This window comes from Melanerpes formicivorus, unplaced genomic scaffold, assembly GCF_026170545.1.
Source record: "Melanerpes formicivorus ecotype bairdi unplaced genomic scaffold, bMelFor1.0.p_v2 SCAF_34, whole genome shotgun sequence".
NCBI lineage: Eukaryota > Metazoa > Chordata > Aves > Piciformes > Picidae > Melanerpes > Melanerpes formicivorus.
This window is the reverse complement of record NW_027142386.1, coordinates 229,688-243,306: the sequence shown is the minus strand read 5'-3', so window position 1 is coordinate 243,306 and position 13,619 is coordinate 229,688. Positions and strand designations below refer to the sequence as shown.

At 53.8% G+C, this 13,619-nt stretch overlaps 1 protein-coding gene across 1 annotated transcript in view; it reads left to right on the top strand.

The window, feature by feature from the left end:
• The window catches only part of KIAA1958 (KIAA1958 ortholog), a 29,766-nt gene that overhangs the window by 8,831 nt on the left and 7,316 nt on the right, over positions 1–13,619 (top strand). The window contains exon 2 of the mRNA XM_068156221.1: positions 6,021–6,114. The gene's annotated coding sequence lies outside the window, so the exon portion shown is untranslated. The remainder of the gene's footprint in view (positions 1–6,020; positions 6,115–13,619) is intronic.

Below are 13,619 nucleotides of genomic sequence, written 5' to 3'. Positions count from 1 at the left end.
TGCCCAACCCCTCCATGACCACTAGACCGTGTCCCAAGGTGCCATATCTACTTATTTCTGAGCCCTCCCCCGGGGCTGGTGACTCCAGCACCTCCCTGTGCAGCCTGCTCCAATGCAGGGGGAGAAATTCTTTCTCATAGCCAATCTGATACCCTAGAGCTGAGCTTACCCTCCATGAGAAATTGCAGGTTTCTTTTCCATTGTAAAGTTCCAGCATCTGGGACAATTGATCCAAACACAGCAGGATTGTTTCCTGCCCTCTCAGGAAACCCTGCAGGAAAGCCCCAGCCAAACAGCAAGCAGCTCAGACTAATCTCTTTCCTGCCTGATGTGGGCTATCAGAAAGTGCACCCTCGATGGAAATGTGCAAGCCCACGACCTGGGGGCTCCTGACCTAGGTGAAGATTTTTTGCAAGACACCCAAATTCCATCTGTCTGGAGCAGATGACAGATGAGTCTGTGGTCAGCAGAGCCCGCAGCCCCGCAGGCAGCACCGCCCCGAGGCGGCCGGGATGGAGTTTCCTCGCTGTTTATCCTGTAATCCTGCCTTCTTTTGTCCCGGGGACAGGGCTCTACATCAGCATAATTAAAAATGTCAAACATGCTTGAGAAACTCTCCCAAGCTGCTAAAAATGAATGTGAATTTCCTCCCCACAGCCTCCCTTCATCTCTCCCTTGCTCTGGCCTCAGCTCCACCGAGTGGTCTGTTTCCAGCCCTTCAGCATAGTTTGCATTCCACTGCCAAGAATGAACATTTATTTATACAAACAACCCTCCTCACCAGCACATCCCCCCTGCACTGTCCCAGGGCAGGGGAATAAACACCATTTCTCATCCCTAGCTGCAGTTTTCCATCTCTCTGTTTTGTTTTCTTTATTCAGGGGTGGGGGTTTTGGGGGGGGGGTGTTGGGGTATTCTTTTTTGCAATGAAAGAGGAGCTCAGAGGCTGCAGATCTGCTCAGAGATGCACTGCAAGGCTCTTGCATTGCCTTACAATGGTTTCATTTTATTACCCCTCTCACCGTGGTGCCATTTGCCTGACAAACCACTCAGGGAGCTTGGGGGCTCAGCAGCAGCTTTTCACTGGCTCACAGAATGGCTCTGGTTGGAAGGGATCTCAGAAATCATCCACTCCAACCTCCCTGCCGTGGGCAGGGACACCTCTCAGCTAGGCTTGATTGCTCAAGGCCTCATCCAGCCTGGCCTTGAGCACTTCCAGGGAGGGGCATCCACAACCTCCTTGGGCAGCCTGTGCCAGAGTCTCAACCACTCTTGTACTGAAGAACTTAGTATCATAGTATCAGTGAGGGTTGGAAGGGACCAAGGATCATCTAGTTCCAACCCCCCTGCCATGGGCAGGGACACCCCACACTAGATCAGGCTGCCCAGAGCCTCATCCAGCCTGGGCTTAAACACCTCCAGGGACAGGGCCTTGACCACCTCCCTGGACAACCTATTCCAGGGTTTCTTCCTCAGCTCCAGTCTAACCCTGCTCTTCTTCAGCTTCAAACCATTCCCTCTTGTCCTGTCTCCAGACACCCTCAGGGAAAGTCCCTCTGCAGCCCTCCTGCAGGATCACTTCAGGTATTGCAAGGCAGCTCTGAGGTCCCTCCAGAGTCTTCTCCTCTCCACAGGACTCACTCATGCTGGAACCTCGAGGGCTCTGCAAGCCATAGTCCCTGTTTCTCCCCAGAGCTTGGACTGGTCGTCCCAGTCCATTGCTGGGCTGTTGTTAGTGGCAGTGCCGGCAGCACATCTGACCTGGGGAGGGGTCACTGGTAAGCGAAACGCAGCTCCAGGTGAGCAGCGTGTCCCAGCCGGCGGGGCTGGAGCCTGCAGCTCATGCATTATTTGTGGAGCTCCATCCCTCGCCTGTCAGCTGAGGTATTGTTCCCTGAAATGCCAGCTCCAGTCCTCTGTCCTCAGGTTGTCCCCTACCGCAGCTGCCATTTAAATGGATATCGAACAGATGACTCTTTGAAGGGGAAGGGCAAAGTCTGAGCACAGGTGATTTAAATGAGAAAAGAGACGGACAGACGGACACGGGGCGCCCGGAACGTCCCCTGCGGTCTCGCTGTGGGCACCTCGGGTTTGCTGCTGGCAAGCCAGCTTCCCTTTCTCAGCTGCTACAACCGTTTGCAGTTTAAGAGTAATATTTAGCTTGATAATGTTTACAATGTCTCCGCGGGCGGGTGAGATCAAGAGCTTTGCTCGGGAAGCCTCCTGCGCTCCTAGAGCAGCCTGCTAAGAAGAGAGGCAGTCAGCAGTGTTGGAGGGATCCAGGGGAACACTTTTGAACACCAGCAAGGGGATGGCTTAGGAGACAGCCCCAGGGCTGTCCTTGTAGGAGGAGAGCTCAGACAGCTCCCTTCCCTGCATGGCCCAAGCAAAGGCAGTGAATTCCTGCAAGGGAATGAAGGAGGGATTCTTAGTGACTACTTTCCATGAATCAATACTGAATATTTTATGGCTCTTGCAGCTTCCTTAGCTTGCTGGGGCAAAGTCTGCAAAGATAGAATTACTTTTGCCTCAGTGTGAGGTGTCAGTCATTTCCTCCTTTGCCCTGGTGTGCACACAGCACAGGGCTGATGTCCTTTAACAACATCCTCATGACATGGCTGGGACTGTGCTTGGCCCTGAGCAGATACTGCCATGTTCAAGAGGAGGAGAGCAATTGCAGTTAGGCCATGTGGTGGTCAGCTCCTACAGCATCATCACAACTGATGCACCACAGGAGAAACACCTTGCACATGAACCTGCAGCCACCACCTCCTCCTCACCAGGCCTTGGTTCAGAGCAGGAGTCACTCTAATCCTGCAGGTTGTAGTGGCACACCCCAGCACCTGCCCTCAGGGAGTTCTTCACCTGGCCCTTTTGAAAGGATTTGCCATGAATTCCATCCAGGAGTGCACTGGGAGAAATTCCAGCAGCATTCCTGTGCTGTGTACTCAAGTAGCCAAGAAGGCCACCAGCACCCTGGCCTGGATCAGTGATAGAGTGGCCAGGAGGAGTTAGCAGGGATTGTGCCCTTGTGCTGGGCACTGGTGAGGCCACACCTTGAATCTGGGGTTCAGTTTTGGGCCTCTCACTGCAAGGACATTGAGGGGCTTCAGGGTGTCCAGAGAAGGGCAATGAAGCTGGTGAAGAGTCTGGAGAAGAGGGCTGGGGAGGAGCAGCTGAGGGAACTTGCTTAGTCTGGAGAAGAGGAAGCTGAGGGAGACCTCATTGCTCTCTGCAGCTCCCTGAGAGGAGGTTGGAGTGAGGTGGGAGTTGGTCACTGTCAGCTCTGTATGTTCCTATGTGACACCCTGGCCAGTGGCACAATTTCCCTGGTGAGAAAGGAGGAATAGGTGACCCCAAAGTAGCATGAGGTACCCAAGGAGAGGGCTGCAGAGGTGCACCAGCTCTGGTTTGGGACTGGCAGTGCTGCTGCTTCTTCCCCCTTCCCCCTTCCCCCTTCCCCCTTCCCCCTTCCCCCTTCCCCCTTCCCCCTTCTGATCTCACCCATGCCGTCCGCAGGCGCTCCAGCAGCGCAGCTGAGCTCAGCTCCTTGCTTCCACATTGGTCCAAGACCAGATATGGTCCAAATCCATCTACAGATGTCAGAGGATGGACAGAGCAGAGCACTGTGTGCCTGCCATCGGCCCCACACTGTCACCCAGCCCAATAAAGACATCATTTTCCCAGGGCTTCAGCTCTATTAAACACAAAGCTCCAAACGATTTCCTACTCGGCTCAAAGATGTGTTTGTTCCAGTGCCCACTTAACTTTAAAAGGCAATGCTGGGAATGAATGAAAACCTCCCCAGTGGCAGCTGCTGAGCTTCAATGGGTTTGTCAGTGCTGTAATTGTGCAGCAGACAGTCCCCAGTTTGCTGGCCCATATGTTCCTGAAGGATGGTCTGCAGTGGGAAACATGCAAGGAAGCCTTGCTCCAGGAATCTAGGGGCTTCTGCTGCTGTGGTGGGAAGACTCTGTCAGCTGGTGAAGGGTCTGGAGAGCAGGACTGGTGAGGAGCAGCTAAAGGAACTGGGGGTGTTTAGTCTGGAGAAGAGGAGACCTCATTGCTCTCTACAGCTCCCTGGAAGGAGGTGGGGGTTGGTCTCTTTTCCCAAGGCTCAGGTGATAGAAGGAGAGGAAGTGGCCTGAAACTGTGCCAGGGGAGGGTTAGGTTGGAGATGAGGAACAATGTATTTGCTGCAGGAGTGGTCAGGGACTGGCACAGGCTGCCTAGGGAGGTGGTGGAGTCCCCATGCCTGGAGGCATGCAAGAAATGTGTGGCCATGGCCCTTGGGTCCATGGTTTAGTGACCGTGGTGGTGTTGACAGTTGGACTCAGTGATCTTAGAGGTCTTTTCCAGCCCAAAGAATTCAGTGGTTCTATCATTCTGTGTGAAGAAATGTCAACCTGAACTGCACCCAATTCTGATGCCCCCCAACACCAGAAGGACATTGAACTGTAGGAGTGGGTCCAGAGGAGGCCAGAAGATGATCAGAGGGCTGGAGCACCTTGCCTGTGGGGACAGGCTGAGAGTTTGGGCTGTTCAGCCCGGAGAAGAGAGCTCCAGGGTATTAAATTCAGCATTAAAAGAACATTAAGATGTGAACCTGCAAAACATGAAGTCAGGGGGGAGCTGAGAGCAACTCGAGAACTCAGTTGCCAGAGGGACAAAAGAAACCCAATCTCCTTGGGAGGTTTAATATTTAATTTGGTCAGATGCTCAGATACTGGGGCAGGGAATGCAGAGGGCGATGAGAGAGCTCAGCCTGCGAGGCTGCTTTGTGTCAGCCGCGGGGCCTGAGCACGGAGCCTCCCCTGGCTCCTGTCTGCAGGGCTGTTGGGTTTCTGCACTGCCCCCCAGCGCTCTCCAAACACAGAACTCCCGTGTCTGTGGTGGGAACACGGCACCAGCAGTGCTCAAAAGGGACTCCTCTGAGGACCGAGCCTGGAAAGAGGCAGAGGCACTCCCCAGCTGCTGAGCTCTGCTGCTGCTGGACTCCCTGCACCCACAGAGTGATTTTTCAGGTGCTCCAACAGGCTTCCCACAGGGCTCAGTTTAATTCAGAGGGACATCTTCAGCTCCATTTTCTTGCTTTAAGGTCAGGGCTTTATATATATATGTAACTGATCCTTCATTTGTTGGGCAAGTACTTCATCCTGTGAGCTGACTCCTGAAGCAGCTAGAAGTCAGCTAGCAAAAGCCTTCCTCTTCACTTTTGTCCTGAGGACCTCAGTACACACAGGGTCACCAGCGGAACAAAGTGGATTTTCTGTAAACAGAGCTGCAGGGCTGTGAGATGTCCTCCAGCAGCTGGGGCCACCCTCCCAACAGCTCAGCCATGCCCAGGTGCTGAGGTTCCCTCAGCCTCCAGGAGCCACCAACCCAGGAGAGGTTCCCTGATCCCTCAGTCATCTGAGAGCCTCTGCTGGGAGCTCCCGTGAGAGACAGATGGTGCAGGCATGGAGAAAGTGTCCAAAAGGTATTTTCAGCGGTGCCTTTTGTGCACTCAGGGCAGTTCCAGCTGAAAACTCCAGATCTGAGCCAACCCTTGGCTTGAGTTCTGCTTGAATCTGCAGAGTGGGCTTCACCATGTGCTCTGCTCCCACTCTGGGAAGTTTGTTATCACTGCTGGAGGACAAGGGCTGGCAACCTCTCCTGAGGACTATGCCAGAGGGTGTTTTTCTCCTCCAAATTAGCAGCTAGGTGTGCCAGTGCTGGGGTTTGCTGCTCTCCAAGAGGCAAGATGCCATCCATCTGTGGTGGTGTTCATCTGTGAGGCTCTCAGTTCCCTCTGAATGCAACACTCAGGAAGTGGGGGAGAGAAACTGGGAGTCACTGCCTCTTACTGGTGCCTTTCCAGCTCCTTCCAATCCCAGCTCCTGCCATTCAGAACCTGTAAACACTGGGTTGCAGGCTCAACTCTCAGGGCAGAGCCTTTTCCTTCCATCCCACACAAGGGATCTTCAGGTTGCTTTAAGAATACTTCTAAAGAGCTGAAACCTCCCTCCCTCCTTTTCCAGGCTTCTGAGTCCTCCCAGTGAGATTCCTGTCCCTGTGCAGGCAGCTGTGCTCCGTGGGAGGATTCCCAAAGCATCTTGAGTGGCCTTGGAGGAGGTAAGGGAGAGGATGGCACTTCAAAACCAGCACAGTCAGAGAAAGTTAGAGCACAGGCTGCAAAAGTGGGGAACCCACAAGGCTCCTGGTGTCAGCACAGCCAGACAGCATGAGCTAATGAATTGCCTGGGCTCAAAGCCCCTTGGGTGCTGTTTGGTGAGGTGTGTTGTGAGGGACAAGCACCTCCCTTCTTCTGGGCACTGCACCCTGGGTTTCCCAGTGCTCTGCCTGTGCCAGCTGTGGGCATCTGCTTCTGCCTGGGACCCCAGTGGAGGCTGTAAAAGGGAAAGCTGCCTTCCTCTTGAAGTTCCCTGTTTGCCAGCAGAGATATTTCTTCTGCCTTGAGGAGCCATCTGCTGTTGCAGAATCAGAATGGGAGGAGCTGGAAGGGACCCCTCAAGATCATTGAGTCCAACCCCCTGCCAAGACAGGGGTCACACAGGAACAGATCCAGGCAGGCTTTGCATGGCTCCAGAGACTCCACCAGCTCTCTGGGCAGCCTGTCCCAGTGCTCTGTCACCTTTCAATTACACAAGTCCCTCTTTGAGTTTAGTTGGATCTGTTTGTGTTCCAGTTTGTGCCCCATCACCCCTGGTTCTGTCACTGGGCACCACTGAACGGAGCCTGGCCCCATCCTCCTGACACCCTTCCTTGAAGTATTGATCAGCATTGATGAGATTCCCCCTCTCAGTCTCCTCTTTTCCATACCAAAACCTCCCAAATTCTCTCAGTCTTTCCTCATCAGAGAGCATAGAATCACAGAATCAATAAGGTTAGAAAAGACCTCAGAGATCATCAAGTCCAACCTGCCACCCAACACCTCCTGACCACTAAACCATGGCCTCAAGTGCCACATCCAATCCCTTTTTGAACACCTCCAGGGATGGTGCTCCACCACCTCCAGTCCCCTCAGCATCTTTGTAGCCCTTTTCACATCCTCAGCAAACCTCTCCCCAAACACCTGAGCTGTGCATGGAGAGCTCACTCTTTGCCTGCTGCTACCACAACTGCCTCCTGCACCACCCCCATGCCCCCCCAGGCTGAGTCACCACTGATTTCCAGAGCCTCTGAAAGGTGAAATCTCAAGCCTGGGCATGAGCTGGGGTATTGCTCATAAGAATTGTTCTGGGTTGTTAAATAAACCAAAGCAAAGCAGGTTACTACATCTCATTGTGAACAATTAGGTTTAATTACAAGTCACACATTTCCCACAAACACTATTTCATCACAAGGTTTCTACCACACTTCAGCCAGAGGTGCTCTGGAGTAGCAGCTCACCCCCAGTGTGCAGGCAGAGGAAGAAAAGACCTCGAAGGGCATCCAGTCCAACCATTCTCTAGCTCTGCCAGGGCTGGGGCTCAACCATTGGCCCTCAGCACCACAGCTCTGCAGCTTCTGAACACCCCCAGGGATAAGGCAAACCAGGCAGGAAGGGCTGCTGGGCCATGAGCTTGCAGCTCAGGGGTGGAAGGTTTGGGTGAGGGAGCACCCAGCTTACAGCACTGGTTAGGTTAGGCAGGTGATAGGTTGGGTTAGGTTAGGTTGGATAGGTGATAGGTTAGATTAGGTTAGGTTAGATAGGCAATAGGTTAGGTTAGATAGGTGATAGGTTAGGTTAGGTTAGGTTAGATAGGCAATAGGTTAGGTTAGATAGGTGATAGGTTAGGTTAGGTTAGGTTAGATAGGCAATGGGTTAGGTTAGGTTAGGTTAGATAGGTGATAGGTTAGGTTAGATAGGCAATGGGTTAGGTTAGATAGGCAATGGGTTAGGTTAGGTTAGATAGGTGATAGGTTAGATTAGATTAGGTTAGGTTAGATAGGTGATAGGTTAGGTTAGATAGGCAATAGGTTAGGTTAGATAGGTGATAGGTTAGGTTAGGTTAGTGATGGTTAGGTTAGATAGGTGATAGGTTAGATAGATGATGGTTAGGTTAGACTAGGTTAGGTAGGTAATGGTTAGGTCTGCTGCAGTGTGTCCAAAGAAGGGCAACCAGGCTGGGGAAGGGTCTGCAGAACAGGGCTGGGGAGGAGCAGCTGAGGGAGCTGGGGGTGTTCAGCCTGGAGAAGAGGAGGCTGAGAGGAGACCTCATTGCCTTCTACAACTCCCTGAGAGGAGGCTGCAGTGAGGTGGGAGTTGGTCTCTTCTCCCTAGGCTCAGGTGATAGAAGGAGAGGAACTGGCCTGAAATTGTGCCAGGGGAGGCTGAGGTTGGAGCTGAGGAACAATTTCTTTGCTGCCAGAGTGGTCAGGGCTTGGCACAGGCTGCCCAGGGAAGTGGTGGAGTGTCCATGCCTGGAGGGGTTCAGGAAATGTGTGGCCATGGCAGTGGGGGCCATGGTTTGGTGGCCATGGTGGGGTTGGGTTGCTGGTTGGACTCACTGATCTTGGAGGTCTCTTCCATCCCAAACAACTCCCTGGTTCTCTGGTGGTAGGAGGGATGTTGTGTGCCACGTTAGGTTTTGAGTTCAACTCTAACAGGCTGCTTAGAAACTGCAACAAACACTTGGACAAAAAACAAGCAGGATTTGCAACTTCCCCTTAGCAAAGTCCCCAAAGAGTTGTTAATTTCTGCTATTTGATTTAACAAAACCAAACAAACTAGACAAGATCCAGCAGCAGAAGAGAAAGGGGAAGAGCTGAGGCCAGAGGAGCAGCCCGCAGCCAGCTCCCGGGGCTGCGAGCGGTGGCAGCGGTGCCGCCTCCTGAGGTCCTGGCAGCTCAGTGCATCCCCACTGCCAGCCCGGCTCTGCTTCTCCGGAGCTCCAGGTGCAAAGGTCCTGCGGCAGGAACGAGGAAGCTGCAGCGGGGTGGTGCACCCACCCTCAGCACAACCGTGGGAGGACCTTGACCCCGCATTACGAGTGCCGTTAGCCACCCCCGCGGCCGGCAGCGCGGCTGGGGAGCGGCTGCGGCTCCCTCCCCGCCCCGGGCCCGTGGCCGGCGGCCGAGCACCCTCTGCCGGGGTGGGAAGAGAAGCAGCCCGAGAGTCCTCGGTTTTTCTGCGGCTGCTGCACACTGCACGGAGCTGTGAGGACTGGAAGTGGGGTTTGTAGGCGGCGGAGGGTTTGGGGGTGAGGTTACCCCGTGGCTGGTGGGGCCTGGTGCCTTCTGAGGAATACCACGAGCAAGCAGAGCAGCAATTCCAGAGCAGCCAGTGCTCCTGCAAGTGCCTTCTTGCCAGCAGACCTTTTCTTCCAGTAATTAAGGGAAAGATCATTTGAATACAAATGGCTGCTGGGAACAAAGTTAAGTTCCCACAGTCGGTTCTGTGCTGATGCCTTTCCATACTCACCCCAACAACAACAACAAGAGGCACAGCAGCCTTGTGTATGAAATAGAGGAGTAATGGCCTCCCTCCCCAGCAGCACTGAGCCCAGCTTTGAAGCTGCTCCCCAGCAGCAGCTTTCACAGGGCAGCTAACACCCTTTGCACCGACGCTGTCCCCTTGGCTGCCCAAGTGAGATGTTTGCCCTTCCCTAGTCTGAGCTTTCCCACTTCTTCCAAAGGCAATGAAATATTGGGTTCTATTTATAGAAGGGGATGGTTTCAAATGAGTTGGTTTGGGGTTTGTTTTCTTTCCCTTTCCCCAGCTGGTCTGGGTGGTTGATTGCTGCTTGTTGGCCCAGGCAGCCCTCTGCCAGCTGGCTGTGGCTTTGATCAGCTCTTTCAAGACTTGCTTTAGAGCTCCCAGTTAGGTTACAAGGACAGCAGCTCGGTAACACAGACCCTCAAGAGATAATCAGGAGCCCTGGAAGAGACTCTGTGTCCAGCCCTGGGAACAACAGGGCTCTTGTTTCAGGAATGTGGTGCTGTAGGCTAATGTTTAACAGCAGCCTCTCTTCTCCCCCCCCTCAGCACTGGTGCAGGCAACCAGCCCCTGCCCTCCATTAGCTATCCTGATGTTTGCTGGGAGCATCTCTCAAAATGGAGGCAGGCTGCCCTGTAGCAAGCAGAGAGCACATCCTGGGAATCCTATTGCTCTGAGTCAGGCAGGAGGTGCTGGTGGAAGGAGGTGGGGAGACAGGAAAAGAGCTGAAGAGGTGCTGAGAAGGCTCTTGTGCAGGGGAGGGGGAGGAGAGAAACAAACATTGCAGTGAACAGGCAAAACGATGTGCTGGGAAATGATTAATCCACCCCAAAGGCCCTTGCTGGGAGGTGGTGGGACAAGCTCAAGGAGTTTTTGGCAGCCACGAGCTGCCTCTGCTCCGCTCCCAGCTGCTCTCTTGCAGCCAGATGCGTTTAAGCACAGCTCCAGCCCGCTCCAGCCCGCACACCACATCCCCTCCAGTGTCCTCCCGTGTCCTGGCCACTCCCTGGCAATTCAACCCCCTCCTCATCAGGGATTTCACAACTGTCCCGTGCCCCCCTCCCCACCCCTTCCCCCCTGCAGTGAGTGGTTCTGCAGCGAGCAGCAGCAGCCCACAGCCCATGCCACGGGAAGGGGCTGGAGTCAAGTTGTTGAACTGCTGTTCTGTATCCTGTTGTTTTCCTCCCGGGATTGTTCCCATTTCCTGCACTGTCTTATCTGGAGCTCATAAAGCCAAAGCTCTCCTGTTGACTTGCTTTGTGCGTGCCTCAGGTCGCTAATCTGTGCCATAAACACAGCGAGAGGAGCAGGGCCAGGGCTGCAGCAGGGTGGAGGGACAGGAACACAGCGGTCACAGGGCTGCCAGGGCCTGCACAATTGGTTGCTTTATTTGGTTATCCTGCTTGCACAGGCCTCTGTGTGTGTGTGTGTGTCACAGAGGCTGGCACAGCACTGCCAGCACACCAGAAGATGCCATAAAGCTGCACAGAGTCTGCTGAAGGCATAAGGGGAGGACTCAGGTGTTTGCATTCTTGGGTGATTCAAGAGAAGCACGGCCAGCAGGGCCAGGGAGGTGATTCTCCTCCTCTGCTCTGCTCTGCTGAGACCTCACCTGGAGTACTGCGTCCAGTTCTGGAGCCTCTGTGCCAGGAAGGATCTGGAGGTGCTGGAAGGTGTCCAGAGAAGGGCCAGGAGGACGAGCAGAGGGCTGGAGCTGCTCTGCTGTGAGGACAGACTGAGGGAGTTGGGGTTGTGCAGGCTGGAGAGGAGAAGGCTCCCAGGAGACCTTCTTGTGGCCTTCCAGTATCTGAAGGGGGCTCCAAGAAAGCTGGGGAGGGACTTTTGAGGGTGTCAGGGAGTGATAGGACTGGGGGGGATGGAACAAAACTAGAAATGGGTAGATTCAGGTTGAATCTTAGGAAGAAGTTGTTCTCCATGAGGGTGGTGAGAGCCTGGCACAGGTTGCCCAGGGAGGTGGTGGAAGCCTCATCCCTGGAGGTGTTTGCAGCCAGGCTGGATGTGGCTGTGAGCAACCTGCTGTAGTGTGAGGTGTCCCTGCCCATGGCAGGGGAGTTGGAGCTGCTGAGCCTTGAGGTCCCTTCCAACCCTAACAGTTCTGTGATTCTTGGACAGACCTTGCAAGAGAATCACTTCCAGAAGGTGCCTGAGTGTGTTTGTTCCTCCTCAAGGGCTCAACCTAGACATGGCAAAGTCTTCAACACAGAGCAAGCCTTTGAGTGCTTTCAGCCAGCCTGGAGCTGTGGGAGCTCCACTGAAACACTGCAGACTGCTCTGAAATCACTTGGCCACATTTTCCTGAGCACAGGTTATAAAATAAGCACAGAGAGCCCTGACAGCCTGAGCTCACTGAGCTGCCCAGGCACCTGAGAGAGCCAAATCACAGAACCATGGAACTGCTGAGCTTAGAAGAGACCTTTGAGATCAAGTCCAGTCACACACCCAGAGCTCACAATCCCATCACTGCTGCTAAGCCACTAAACCATCTCCCTCAGCACCACATCCAAGAGGCTTTTGAGCCCCTCTGGGGATGGTGACTCCACCACCTCCCTGGGCAGCCTGTTCCAGCACCTGAGAACTCTTTCTGGGAAGGAATTTGTCCTAATCTCCAGCCTGAACCTCCCCTGGCACAACCTGAGGCCGTTTCCTCTTCTCCTGTCCCTTGTTGTGTGTGAGAAGATTCTGACCCCCACCTCACTCCAGCTTCCTTTGAAGGAGTTGCAGAGGCCAGTGAGGTCTCAGCCTCTGCTTCTCCAGACTGCACAACCCCAGTTCCCTCAGCTGTTCCTCACAAGAGTTGTGTTCAAGGCTTGGATGCCCTTCTCTGGACACACTCCAGCACCTCAATGTCCTTCTTGCCAGCACCTCAATGTCCATCTTGTAGTGAGGGGCCCCAAACTGAACCAACATTCAAGGGGTGGCCTCCCCACTGCCCAGGACAAATTTGTTTTACAAATAGCTTTCCCCCCCTCTGCTGAGCAAGAATTCACTGACCTATAGGTTGTATGAATGCACTAAGTACCCTGTGGGCTAAAAAAGCCCCAAACCCTTTCAGGCCCTTACTGTCCAGCCCTGGAATGTCCTGGGCTTTCTGCACAGAGGTGTGTGGAGCCTGCACACAGTGTCCATTATCAGATGGGAGCCTCTCCTGGAAAGAGAATTAAACTTCTGCATCACTCCCAGCCCTGTCCCCACAAAACTCAGCCCCCCAGCCCTCCAGGGACCCAGGGGAAAAAAAGCTGTGGTGGAGTTTTTGGACTGCTGGAGGAGAGCTGAGGAGTGATGTCACTTCACTTGTGGGCAAAGCCAGACTGCATTTTGCTCCCCTCAGCTGGAGCTGTGAATTCAGACTCACTCCACTTGCCAGTTCCTTTGGAGGAGCTCTCAGCTGATGTGAGGGGAAGGGCAGGAGTGGGATCGGGGAGCAGCCTTAGCTGACTGCCACAGCTTTGATTTGGAACCAAAGAGCAAGGGGAGGGGGGAGGGGGAAAGGCCTTTTATTTGTTGTTTGGGGGTTGTTTTTTTTTTTCCTTTTCTTTCTTTTTTTCCAAAGAAATCAGGAAAAGGAAGACATGTGCTTGGAGATAAGGAGAGATAAAAGCATTCCATGTAGAGAGGCCTGTGATGGCAATCAAGATCTTCATCTGCCAAGCCAGTCCTCTCATGGCCTCGTGACCGTGCAGGGCTTCCGTTGCTCTTACCTTTTCCCACACTTCACTGCCAGCCCCAAGCAATTGCCAGCAAAGCTCCTTTCAGTTTGGCCAGGCAGCCCAGCCCTTCAGGGAGGAATCCCACAGGCTGGACCTGAAGATACAAACTCTCTTGGGCTTCAGTTCTCCTGGAAGATGACTTTGGGGCTTTCTGAGGCACAGCAGGGCTCAGGAGCAGGCTGTGGGGAGGGCTGGAAGGCAGGGGAGACAAAGGAGAGGTTTGGGCAGAGCTCATTTTTCCAGGAGGAATGAGGACAGCTGGAATGGCCATCTGAGGTGACTTCCAGCCCATGATTCATTAGGAGTCAGCTCACAGTGACAGCAGGTCCCACAGGGTGCTGAGATTAGCAGAGGGCAGGAGCTCAGACTGCATTTGCTGCTCCAAGCAGGGGAGGTCGGTGTGGGGTTGTTTAAAGCAGCAGATTCCAGTCACAGATTCCCTCAGACCCCTCATTTGCACCTTTCACCAC